At 43.6% G+C, this 12,294-nt stretch overlaps 1 protein-coding gene across 4 annotated transcripts in view; it reads right to left on the reverse strand.

Annotated features, from left to right (window-relative positions):
* The window catches only part of LOC140738451 (uncharacterized), a 268,214-nt gene that overhangs the window by 225,974 nt on the left and 29,946 nt on the right, over positions 1–12,294 (reverse strand). For 3 of the 4 annotated variants that reach the window (XM_073065744.1, XM_073065742.1, XM_073065745.1), the window contains exon 2: positions 1,171–1,271. The exons of the other annotated variant lie outside the window; for it this stretch is intronic. The gene's annotated coding sequence lies outside the window, so the exon portion shown is untranslated. The remainder of the gene's footprint in view (positions 1–1,170; positions 1,272–12,294) is intronic. 4 annotated transcript variants of the gene reach the window in all.

The raw sequence follows: 12,294 nt of genomic DNA on the forward strand, positions 1-12,294 counted from the left end.
TTACCACATTATCATCCAGATCATTGATATAGATGACAAATAACAATGGACCCAGCACTGATCCCTGTGGCACACCACTAGACACAGGCCTCCACTCAGAGAAGCAATCCTCCACTACCACTCTCTAGCTTCTCCCACTGAGCCAATGTCTAATCCAATTTACTACCTCACCAGGTATACCCAGCGAATGAATCTTCCTAACTAACCTCCCATGCGGGACCTTGTCAAAGGCCTTACTGAAGTCCATGTAGACAACATCCACTGCCTTCCCTTCATTCACTTTCCTTCTAACCTCCTCGAAAAACTCTAATAGATTTGTTAAACATGACCTACCATGCACAAAGCCGTGTTGACTCTCCCTAATAAGTCCCTGCCTATCTAAATACTTGTAGATCCTATCTCTTAGTACTCCTTCCAATAATTTACCTAGTACCAACGTCAAATTTACCGGCCTATAATTTCCTAGATTACTTTTAGAGTTTTTTTTTAAAAACAACAGAACAACATGAGCTATCCTCCAATCCTCTGGCACCTCACGCATAGATACCATCATTTTAAATATATCTGCCAGGGCTCCTGCAATTTCAACACTAGTCTCCTTCAAGGTCCGAGGGAATACCCTGTCAGGTCCTGGGGATTTATCTACTCTGATTTTCTTCAAGATAGCAAGCACCTCCTCCTCTTCAATCTGTATAGGTTCCAGGACCTCACTACTTGTTTGCCTTATTTCCATCGACTCCATGCCAGTTTCCTTAGTAAATACAGACACAAAAAACCCATTTAATAATCTCTGCCATTTCTTTTGGTTCCATACATAGCCGACCACTCTGATCTTCAAGAGGACCAATTTTATCCCTTACTATCCTTTTGCTCTTAATATATCTGTAAAAGCTCTTTGGATTATCCTTCACCTTGACTGCCAAAGCTACCTCATGTCTCCTTTTAGTCCTCCTGATTTCTTTCTTAAGTATTTTTTTTGCACTTTTAATACTCCTCAAGCACTTTATTTGCTCTGTTTCCTATACATGTTATACATCTCTCTCTTCTTCTTTATCAGAATTCCAATATCCCTAGAGAACCAAGGTTCCTTATCCACTTTGCCTTTAATCCTGACAGGAACATACAAACTCTGCACTCTCAAAATTTCTCCTTTGAAGGCCTCCCACTTACCAACGACATCCCAGCCAGAGAACAACCTGTCCCAATCCACGCTTGTTAGATCCTTTCTCATTTCTTCAAATGTTATGCCAAACATTTATTCTTGAAGTTAACTAAAACCAATATGAAAAAGGAATTAAAAGCATTTTTCAATTATTTCATAGAATCATAGAAAAGTAGAGCACAGAAACAGGCCCTTTGGCCCTTCTAGTCTGTGCTGAGCCATTTAAACTGCCCACTCCCATTGACCTGCACCAGGACCCTAGCCCTCCATACCCCTACCGTCCACATATCTATCCAAAATTCTCTAAAAACATTGAAATCGAGCTCACATGCACCAATTGTACTGGCAGCTCGTTCCACACTCTCACAACCCCTCTGTGAAGAAGTTTTCCCTCATGTTCCTCTTAAACTTAGTTGCAGTCCCACCCAACCTCAGTGGAAAAAGCCTGCTTGCATTTACCCTATCTATACCCCTCATAAGTTCTTTTTTCTGTTGTGAACAATAAAGGTACAATTTATTTCCATAAACCTCCGTTAACAACTTATGTCTGAATGAACACTCTGCTCAATCTTGTCGAACTCTCAGCCTGCCTCCCTTTACACTCAAGACCTGGCTAGCTCCTCGTCTCTGTACTTTTCCCTTTGCTGCTCATGACACCGGTCCTTCACCTTCAAACAGTTCACAACGGCACCGTTATCACCAACTGAGAAGCAAGTCATCAAAGTATTTTCTTTCACCCAAACTAATAGGTTATCTCAAGTTCTGTATTCTGCTGCCAGTATTGGGCTGAAGCCAATTCATTTAACAGGGAATGCATTAACCCTGTAAACATCATACAGTCTTCACAGATTTGCTGTTCACCTTAAAACCATAAGACCCAAAGATACAGGAACAGAATTAGGCCATTTGGCCCATTGAGTCTGCACTGACCTTTCATCATGGCTGATCCATTTCCTTCTCAGCCCCAATCTCCTGCCTTCTCCCCGTATCCCTTCATGCCCTGACTAATCAAGAATCTATCAACCTTTACCTTAAAGATACCCAATGACTTGTCCTCTACAGCCGCCTGAAGTCATGTGAAGTCAGCTCCGGCAGACTGGGTGGGCGAGTTCTCCAGTGAGATACAATGGCTAGTAGGGCGTTACTGTAATACTCCATGGAGAGTGAAGGGCCTGACAAGGCACGGGAGACGTCATCCAGTGCAACTGAGGAAGACACCAGTTTGTGACGTGTGTTTGTACCACTGGACTCACACTTCTAAGGTCTAGAAAGTGGAACTGCCCAGTGCAAAGGCTTTTCCACTTTACCCGCACAGACACGGTGGACAACTACCATCTGCTAATGCACAGTGACTGGAGAGGGAAATCATGTATTTTTCAATACCAATCAACACAACACTGATTAATACTCATCGTTGCCAACAAATCCTGTCGGGGAGGAACGGCAATACAAATTTGGAGAGGCTGCACTTGCTTTCTGGCAAAATACCCTGTAGCATCAGCTCGTTCAATATTCCTCCAGCTGTTTCCTCCTTATCATATGCACAGCAATCAAGATCTCTATCATCAGCCTCTCTTCCCTTCCTTTTGTGATCTTACAAACATTAACACCTCATGTTTATGTATGCACATGTTCTGAAGATTAAGGATCCGAAGACCTTTGTACATTCTCCACAGTCAAGATCAAAAAGTCAACTAAATAATCCATGTAGACACAGGAAAAGCTCTCCCCACCATTGGACACATCGGCAAGGAATGTTGCCAGAAGAAAACAACATCCATCATCAAGGAACTCATCATCAATATTATTATCATTATCGTAAATCAGGGAAGTGTCCGGTGAACAGTTTCAATCAACAGTGGTCACTACATGTCAGTGAGCCTAACATCAGTGATGGGAATGTTACAAGGGGCGATTTTGAGACCAGATACATTTAGACCCCACCATCCATGCCATGTTCTCTTCTCACTACGACCATCGGGCAGGAGGTGACCTTTGGTCGCAGACCGCCAGGTTCAGGAACAGTTACGTATTACTCTTCAGCCCTCGGGCTCCTGAGCCAGCACGGGTGCACAACTTCACTCAACTCAACGGATCTAAACATACGCCATAACCTATGGATTCATTTTCAAGGACCCTACAACTCCTGCTCTCAGTATCGTTCATTAACTTATCTAAAGCAAGAGAAAATCTGCAGATGCCTGAAATCCGAGCAACACACACAAAATGCTGGAGGATCTCAGCAGGCCAGGCAGCATCCATGGAGAAAAGTACAGTCGATGTTTTGGACCGAGCCCGAAAATATTGACAATTCTCTTTGCCATAGATGCTGCCTGTTATTCTGAATTCCTCCAGCATTCTGTGTTGCCTTAGTTTATCTATCTCTTTATTTATTTATTGTTACTCCTATTTTACATTTGCAGATTGTCTTCTGTTGAACATCGATTGTTTGTCTTTGTGTGTAGCCTTTCCTTGATTCTTTTGGTTTTTTTTTGTTTTACTGTGAATGCCTGCAAGAAAATGAATCTCAGGATAATATATGATGACATAAACGTACTTTGCTAATAAATTAATCTTGAACATTGAACTTAAATATTAATAAAATATCTGTAACAATGTCTTAATAACTCAAGTAGTCAATACATTAAAAAAATGACATTTGCAACTTGAAATTTGTAAATTAACCTTCAAAAGGTCAAAAATATCCCATGCAATATCAATTACTCTCTCATAAATTTTTTCACAAAAGTGGAAATTAAAGACAACATAAAACTGAACAGACTTTATGGAATGTAACAGACACATGCAGCAATTATATTATCAAATTCTCGGGACACTCATTATTCACACAACACAGACTGACAGCTTTATCCAAGCCAAAATCTCATTGCCGTTGTTAAAATAGACAAGTTAAGGTCCAGAACTATAGAATCAGAATCAGGTTTATTATCTCTGATCTACAGTATAACATGAAATATGTTGTTTTGCGTAAGTAATAAAGTGTAATACATAAAACAATTATAAATTGTAAAAATAAATGAAAAGAATATAAAAGAGAAATAACAATGACACAAAATGCTGAGCAGAGACTCAGCAGGTCAGGCAGCATCTACGGAAATGAATAAACAGTCGATGGTCTGGGCCAAGACCCTTTCATCAGGACTGAGAAGGAAGGGGGAAGATGCCAGAATAAAAAGGTGGGGAAGGGCCAGAGATGAAGGTATCTGATAGGAGAGGAGAGTGGACCACAGGAGAAAGGGAAGGAGGCAGGGACCCGGGGGCTGGTGATTGGTAGGTGAGAAGTGGTAAAAAGCCAGAGTGAAGAACAGAAGAGAGGAGGGCGAGGGATTTTTTTTTACCAGAAGGATAGATTGATATTCATGCCATCAGGTTGGAATACAAGGTGTTGCTCCTCCACCCTGAGGGTGGCCTCACAATTGGTACAAGAGGCAGTCATGGACTGATGGGTCAGAATGGGAATCAGAATTATAATTCTTGGCCACTGGGAAGTTCTGCATGTGGCAGGCAGGGCGGAGGTACTCGGCAAAGCGGTCCCCCAATTTACAATGGGTTAATGTAAATGGCTGTATTGGGAGCACTGGGCACTATAGAATAACAATAGGACACAACAGGAATAACAAGGTAACGTTCATGGGTTCATGGACTGTTCAGAGAGCTGATTGCAAAGGGGGAAATCTGTTCAGGTCTTCAAGCTCCTTCAGCTCCTCCATGACATTAGCAATGCGAAGAAGACAAGTGATGATGGCCTTTAATCATGGATGCTGCCTTCTTGTCCTCAATGGTAGGGAGTGTTGTGCCTGTGATGGACATGGCTGAGTCTACAACCCTCTGCAGTCTCTTGCAAAGTCCTGTGCACTGGAGGCCTTGTACCAGGCTGTGACACAACCAGTCATAGTGATCTCCAGTGCACATCAGTAAGAAATCTGCAAGTCTTTAGCAATATACTAAATCTTTTCAAACTCCTAATGAAGAAGAGCCACTGACATGCCATCTCCATGATTGCCCAAGACAGATCCTCTGAGATGTCTGCTTGTTTGTCTATCGATTGATTGACTGAGATGCTGCATGGAATAGGCCCTTCCATGCCTTTGAGCCCGCTGCCCAGCAACTCCTGATTTAACCCTAGCCCAATCGCGGGACAATTTACCACGACCATTAATCTACCAACCGATACATCTTTGAACTGTGGGAGGAAACCTGCGTTATCACGGGGAGAACATACAAAATCCTTACAGACACTGGCTGATGGTCAAGACTTGAAGCTGCTCACCCTTTCCACCGCGAAGCCGTCGATGAACTCTGGTGAGTTCTCCTGGCTTCCCCTCGCTGAGCTACAAAATCACTTCCTTGGTCTAGCTGGACTGGAGTGTGTGGTTGTTGTTGTTTTGATGCCACCTAACCAGCCGATCTATCTCACTTCTGTACGCCTCTTCGTTGCCAGCTAAGATTCTGCCAACAACAGTGGTGTTACTGGCGAATTTATAGATGGTTGTTTGAGCCGTGCCTCGTCATGCAGTCACGAGTATAGAGCGGAGAGTAAAGCACGAGATGTGCCTGTGTTGCTGTCAGCGAGGAGATGTTACGACTGATCTGCACTGACTGGTCTCCCAGCGAGGAAGTCAAAGTTCCAGATGCAGAGGGAGGCATATTTTGAAGCTTTTTGATTAATACTGAGGGAATATTGATGGTGAATGCTGAAGTGGGGGCAGGGGATGCCTTCTTCACTTTACTGCCATTGGGGAGGAGATACAGGAGCCTGACGACCAACCTTTAACGTTCTATGAACCCAAGTACATTGAGTGGTGAATCTGTGGAATGACGGTCTTATGGAAACATCCAGTGAAATGAGACATATGCGTTAATAACAAACACAACCCGTGGCTGTGCCAAAACGTATTACCACACATTCCGGTGCCAACATGCATGACCATACGCTCGGCAGAACAACACAAACAGCAACAGCAAAACAAGTCCCTTTCCTCCAGACCACCCACCCAACCACAGAGACAGTCCTCCAACCCCTCGAGCAGCCATCTCCCGTGCATCCGTCCTCTAGTGGACCTTCAGATATCAGGCCTCTGACTTTCCCCGTGGACTCACAGACCCACCAGGTTTACTATTGGCAAGCCACGTGAAACAAGAGGAACGAAAGTAGCAGTACACACCATCTGGCTCTAAACTTTGTCAGTGTAGGGACACTCACCCAGCTCAAATGGCCCGGACTGTACTTCATTGAATCAAATCAAGGTTTCTGGGTCCCAGGAGTCCAGAATACCCAGGAAGAAATCAGACTCAGAGTCTGGAGAGTCAATACTGTGAGTTTCGATATGGAAGGAGTCAACCTGGCCTTTCAATAACCTCTTGGATAATCAAAATCAGCTCCACTTTGATGATCCATCTACATGCCCCTTGTTGTACTTTGTATCCACATCCCTCCATTCACTGTACATTCAGGCCCGTGTCTAAATGTCAGTTAAACACCACTACCATCATTAAGGACCCCCATCACCCAGGACGTGCCCTCTCCTCATTGCTACCACCTAGAAGACACACACACACACACACACACACACACACACACACACACACACACACACACACACACACACACACACACACACACACACACACACACACACACACACACACACACACACACACACACACACACACACACACACACACACACAATGATTTAAGAGCAGTACTACTACCACAAAAATTAACAAATTTCACAAGATATGCCGGTGATATTAAACCTGATTCTGATCTCTATTTCTACCAGCACGTTCCAGGCACACATCACTTACCCACAACTCCCTTTAACCTTCTCCTCCCACCCACCTTATAGCTATATCCTCCAGCGTTTGACATTTCCATCTTGTGAAAAAGACCATCTTTGCCTCTCAATTTTATAAATGCCTATCGGGTCACTTGTCTCATTCCTCTGCAGCACAGACAATGAAAACTCAAAGTCCCCTCAGCTCCTGTGATTTTACTCCAGAAATCAGTCAAATGGTCCTTTCGTGTACACTTACTAAGGCAAGTATTCTTCTTTATGTAAGGGGATACAACATGTGCACTTTCCTTTAGGTCTTTGCATGTCAACGTTTTCACAAGTTGTGCTAACTCCTTTTGCCAATACAGACTTACGTAACATTTGCCTCATCAAATGCTTGCTGCACCTCCATGTTTACTTCTTGTGATTCATGTTCAAGGTTGAAGAAACCACCTTGAATACTGTCTCTCCCAATTTAAAAAAAATCTTCATAACTTAATCTGTTCTATTCTACTGAGGCACAGGGGTGAGATGTGGAAGGGGTAGGGACAATTCCTCATCAAATATTACAGTGTGGATTTCACGATAGCTAGATGACAGAGGAGGGCTTTTTTTTGTATATCAAAGATTAACAGCAAAATTACTTACAGCTAGTAATGCCTCTATTTGTATAAATGCAAAGTGCAACGATCCTATAGATTAGCAAATATCATTAACCTTCCTGGTGAGATCATGTTCTAAATGTTAGTCTTTACTTATCAGCTCCAACCCTCAGCATTATCCGTATCAAAAGAGCAGGTGAGCTGTAAAATTCTGGTCTTTGACCACGAGATATCTCAAGCAGCAGTTTAATGTGCCTCCTCGGCCTCAAGACGTCTACAGTCAGACTATTACGACAAAGTGATTAGAATTACTGCACACGCCTAGTTTATTTTCCAAATGTTTGATTTTGTCATTATCACCTCCCTAAGCCTCAATATAATCTGAAAAGATTTAAAGATTCAAAGTACATCTATTATCAACGTATGTGTGCAGTATACAACCCTGAGATTGTCTTCCCAGACAGTCATGAAACAAAGAAACACCGTGGAACCCATCAAAGAAAAAAGAGCAAAAATTTCCCCTTACAGGACAACTCTACAAAAATTATAAAGATGAAATACAAATAACACGCTTTCATAAAAACATTCATTGTCAATGGATCTTGCCCCCATCTGCTTATTGAATTGTTGAAAGTGTCAAATAATCCAGATTATTTTCTCGCATAGGTACCACAATCGTGTAGCAGTTAGCATGATGTGTTACTGCTTCAGGCACTGGAGCCTCCGTAGGAAAGTTTACATGTGTGGTGTGAGTTTCCTCCCACAGTCCAAAGATATACCTGTCAGTAGGTTAACTGGTCATTGTAAATTATCCTATGATTGGGCTGTCATGGTGGGTTGTTGGGTGGTGTGGCTCAGTGGGCCTGTTCCATGCTGTGTCACTAAATAAATACATAAATTCACAGCCAGCTCTTAGGCATTCTGTCCAAACACTCATACAATGGTCACAGGATAATTGTTAACAGCCTGTTCAACTGTGAAGGCATCACAACAGGATCTTTCCCAGCTCTTCATCCCATATACACAAATGCACAATTTGTTCAGGATAGGAATTAGGACTGAACACCTTGATAAATTTCACTGTTCCTCATTAAATTGAGGTAATTTGTGCTCACTAAAGAGACTAGTTTGGTACGTTCCTGTTCTTCAGAGCAAATGCTGACTCACCATTTGATCCACAATCCTGTTTCTACAGCAATCTCAGATCTAAACAAAAACTTTCAAAATCTTTTCATCAGGATCAGATAGGAGCTCGCCCGTCCCTCACAGCTGAAGATCAGAACGAAGCAGAAAAGGCTGAATACCAGACTATGCACAATTCATGGAAAGCTTTACATATTTCCATCAGGGAGCAAACTTTGTGCCAATTCAGATTCCCACATTGACATTCCCCACTGACAGGAATAGCAGCTGTGTGTAGCACAAAGCAGCAATTCTCTGCAAACCAGGCATTCCCTGGATTTTTTATTGGGGCGGAGAGAAAAGCCGATGTGGGAAGGAACATTTGAAGAGTTACATTCAGATCTTATACCCTTACCTACTTCTGTAGAACTCCTGTGTTCAAGAACACACCAGCTATAATATTCTCTTTTCACTAAAAGCACATTAGTGCTGGGCGAATGTGTAATTATACCAACAGGTTCACTTTATCAACACACACTGCTACAAACACTGACTCAAGAAAGCAGTACTCACCTTTGAAGACATCCACCATCCAGGCCATGCTCTCGCCTCGCTGCTGCCATCAGAAAGGAGATACAAGAGCCTTAGGTCCAACATCACCAGGTTCAGGAATAGTTATTACCCTTCAACCATCAGGACCCAGATGCGACGTGAATAACGTCAACACTAAACTGATTCCACACCCTATGGACTCACTTTCAAGGAGTCTACAACTCAAGTTCTCAATATTTATTGATTTAGTTTTTTGTTATTCCCATTTGCACAGTTTGTCTCCTTTTGCACAATGATTGTTTGTCAGTCTTTGTGGTTTTTAATTGATTCCATTATAATTCTTTGTTCTACTGTGAAGGTCTGCAGAAAATGCATCTCGGTGGGGGGGGGGGTGTGTGTGTACTTTCACAATACATTAATTTTGAAGAATTATGCTCTTACATTGCCATCTGGATATTGGATAGCATTTCACCCATCTGTACTTTTCTGAAAATGAAAATCTTCCTGAAATATGAGCATTTTCCTAACTTCCGTGCACTGATTTGCTGATTACATTTGAGCACTCTCTCAAACACAAGAACAATGTGACCAGCACAGCCCGCTGCCACCACAGGAAATGCCCTGCGTTGGTGAATAGCTACATCAGTAAATAGCTACAGAAACTTGCAGGCAAAGAAACGATGGAATTACTAGTGGGCGCAATGAAAGATTTAACTGTTACTTCAACAGAGGACAAACTCAGATTGTTTTAAGAACTCAAAAGGTGCTTGTCTGGTGTCACTGTGAAGTTTGTACTCTGACACTCCACGTGACAATCAGTATTCAGTTAAACCACAGTTTATAAACTCTCTCCTCTGGGTACCTCAGTAACTTCAACTTCAGCAACCTGAATAGGACATAATGGAGAAATATAACAGCTTATATCATCTTGAGGAATCTGGTACAAAGTGTGACTTTTGCATAATGGTTTTATTTCCCTTCACCTGACCAATATTAATTCTTGAAAGAATGATGGCTCTGGACCCAAATCCCCACCTAGCGAATGCACTTTGGTGAAGATTGGGCAGTGGATTAGCGGCACAGCGCTGAAGCGAACTAAGCTGAATACTACTGGACTCCTGATTTGATGTTTGATATTCCATGTGTTCTCCGCTTACTTTTTGCCGTCTGCGCAATTTGGTCTTCTTTCGCCTTTTGGGTGTTTGATGTTTTCTTGAATGTGTTTCTTTGCTTTGCGGCTGCCCATGAGACAACAGATCTCAGTAAATATCATCCCACTGGTTCTTAAGGTTGTTATAGCCAAGGGTGATGGTGGGGATAAGCTCCCAATGCTCCCAAAGACGTGCATCCCAAATGGCCACTGACAGTCCAGCTCCTGTTGCTTAGCTACTAAGCCTGGTGGAACCATTTCTACCGACAGAAGGAGGAACAAAGGAAGATTTTAAGGACCTTAAAACCAGTCGCTTTGGGCAGATAGGACTCATCAGCAGTGCTTCGCAGTTCATCCGGAAGGAAAACTCTGATCTTTAATCTCCGCTGACTATACCCACTCACAGGGAAGGTTTCAGGAGCAAACCTCGAAGAACAGTCAGAAGCTCGGGTCCTTAAGGCAGTCCTACGTCGAGTCCAATCCTGACTGGCAACTCCTGCCTGATACCAAACTGCATTGGTCTCCACCGTTCCTTTGGATTCTTCAGCTGCATGGAGAGGGGCAGCCTGCTGCACGGGTAACAGTTTTCTCTCCATGTTGCACAGCCCTGGCTTGCCTATCACATAGACAGCTAGGATGCAACATTCACAGTAAACCCCAAACAACACAGGGCCTCCCTGCTGCATAAACTTCTCAATGTACCACCAATTTATGCAAAACATTTAAAAAGCTAAGGCCTAATCTCCTTCTCAAGAAAGAGGAGGAAGACAGGTGTTTTATATTCAGTATAAAATGGATATACACAATGCGTGGCCATTCACTGGTTTGGTCCTGACATTTCTCTCCCTTTGCTGTACCTTCCGCACTGTTCAGTCTAACACATTAGACAGAGAGAACTGGAGTTACTGACACATTCTTACTGAGGATTATTCAACAGCAGTGCCCTCCAGTATTGCTGACCTCCCTCCGTGACAGGACACCAACAGCAGTGCCCTCCAGTATTGCTGACCTCCCTCCGTGACAGGACACCAACAGCAGTGCCCTCCAGTATTGCTGACCTCCCTCCGTGACAGGACACCAACAGCAGTGCCCTCCAGTATTGCTGACCTCCCTCCGTGACAGGACACCAACAGCAGTGCCCTCCAGTATTGCTGACCTCCCTCCGTGACAGGACACCAACAGCAGTGCCCTCCAGTATTGCTGACCTCCCTCCGTGACAGGACACCAACAGCAGTGCCCTCCAGTATTGCTGACCTCCCTCCGTGACAGGACACCAACAGCACGAAACCATGTGTTTCAATTCCAATTCCCACCTTCACCAACGTCATAACACCATCACATGGCAGCAAGCCCTTTCAAGTTTTACTGACTGCCCACTACGCCACTGGTGTTTAGGGCAGCAATGAAGGTCCTCCAACTCTGGCGGAGTTCAGGGCTTCCTTCATCAGGTCTGTAGCTTCCTCTCCAGTTTCACTACAGTCAGTCATGCAAGTCCCAGGTGGAGACTCAGGAATACTGTCACACTCAGACGTAGAAGATTTCTTCATTGCTGTTTCCGTAATAATTTTGTTTGACCAGTCAGGGTTGTTAGCCCTGAGCTGAACCCCCGAACCTGGAGGACCAGTGGACCACTCTTAGTCTGGCCTCTACCCTTTGACCTGTTTGGCGTGGGTGACCCTACCAAAAGCCAAAGCATAAAGTCCTGACTCCAGCCAACGTAGCTCTCCGGGTCATTGAGGCACGCAAGTCTCCAAACCACAACAAGATTGTGATTCTCTTGGAGTACACAAACACTTTAATCTCGCGTCAATGCAGCTGTCTTGTTGTAGGGATATAAAAGCATCACCTTCTGGACTTGCTCCTCTCCAACATCAAGGAGAGGGTAGTGAATGCATCCTCTGGGAGA

The sequence above is a fragment of the Hemitrygon akajei genome, chromosome 14 (assembly GCF_048418815.1).
Source record: "Hemitrygon akajei chromosome 14, sHemAka1.3, whole genome shotgun sequence".
NCBI lineage: Eukaryota > Metazoa > Chordata > Chondrichthyes > Myliobatiformes > Dasyatidae > Hemitrygon > Hemitrygon akajei.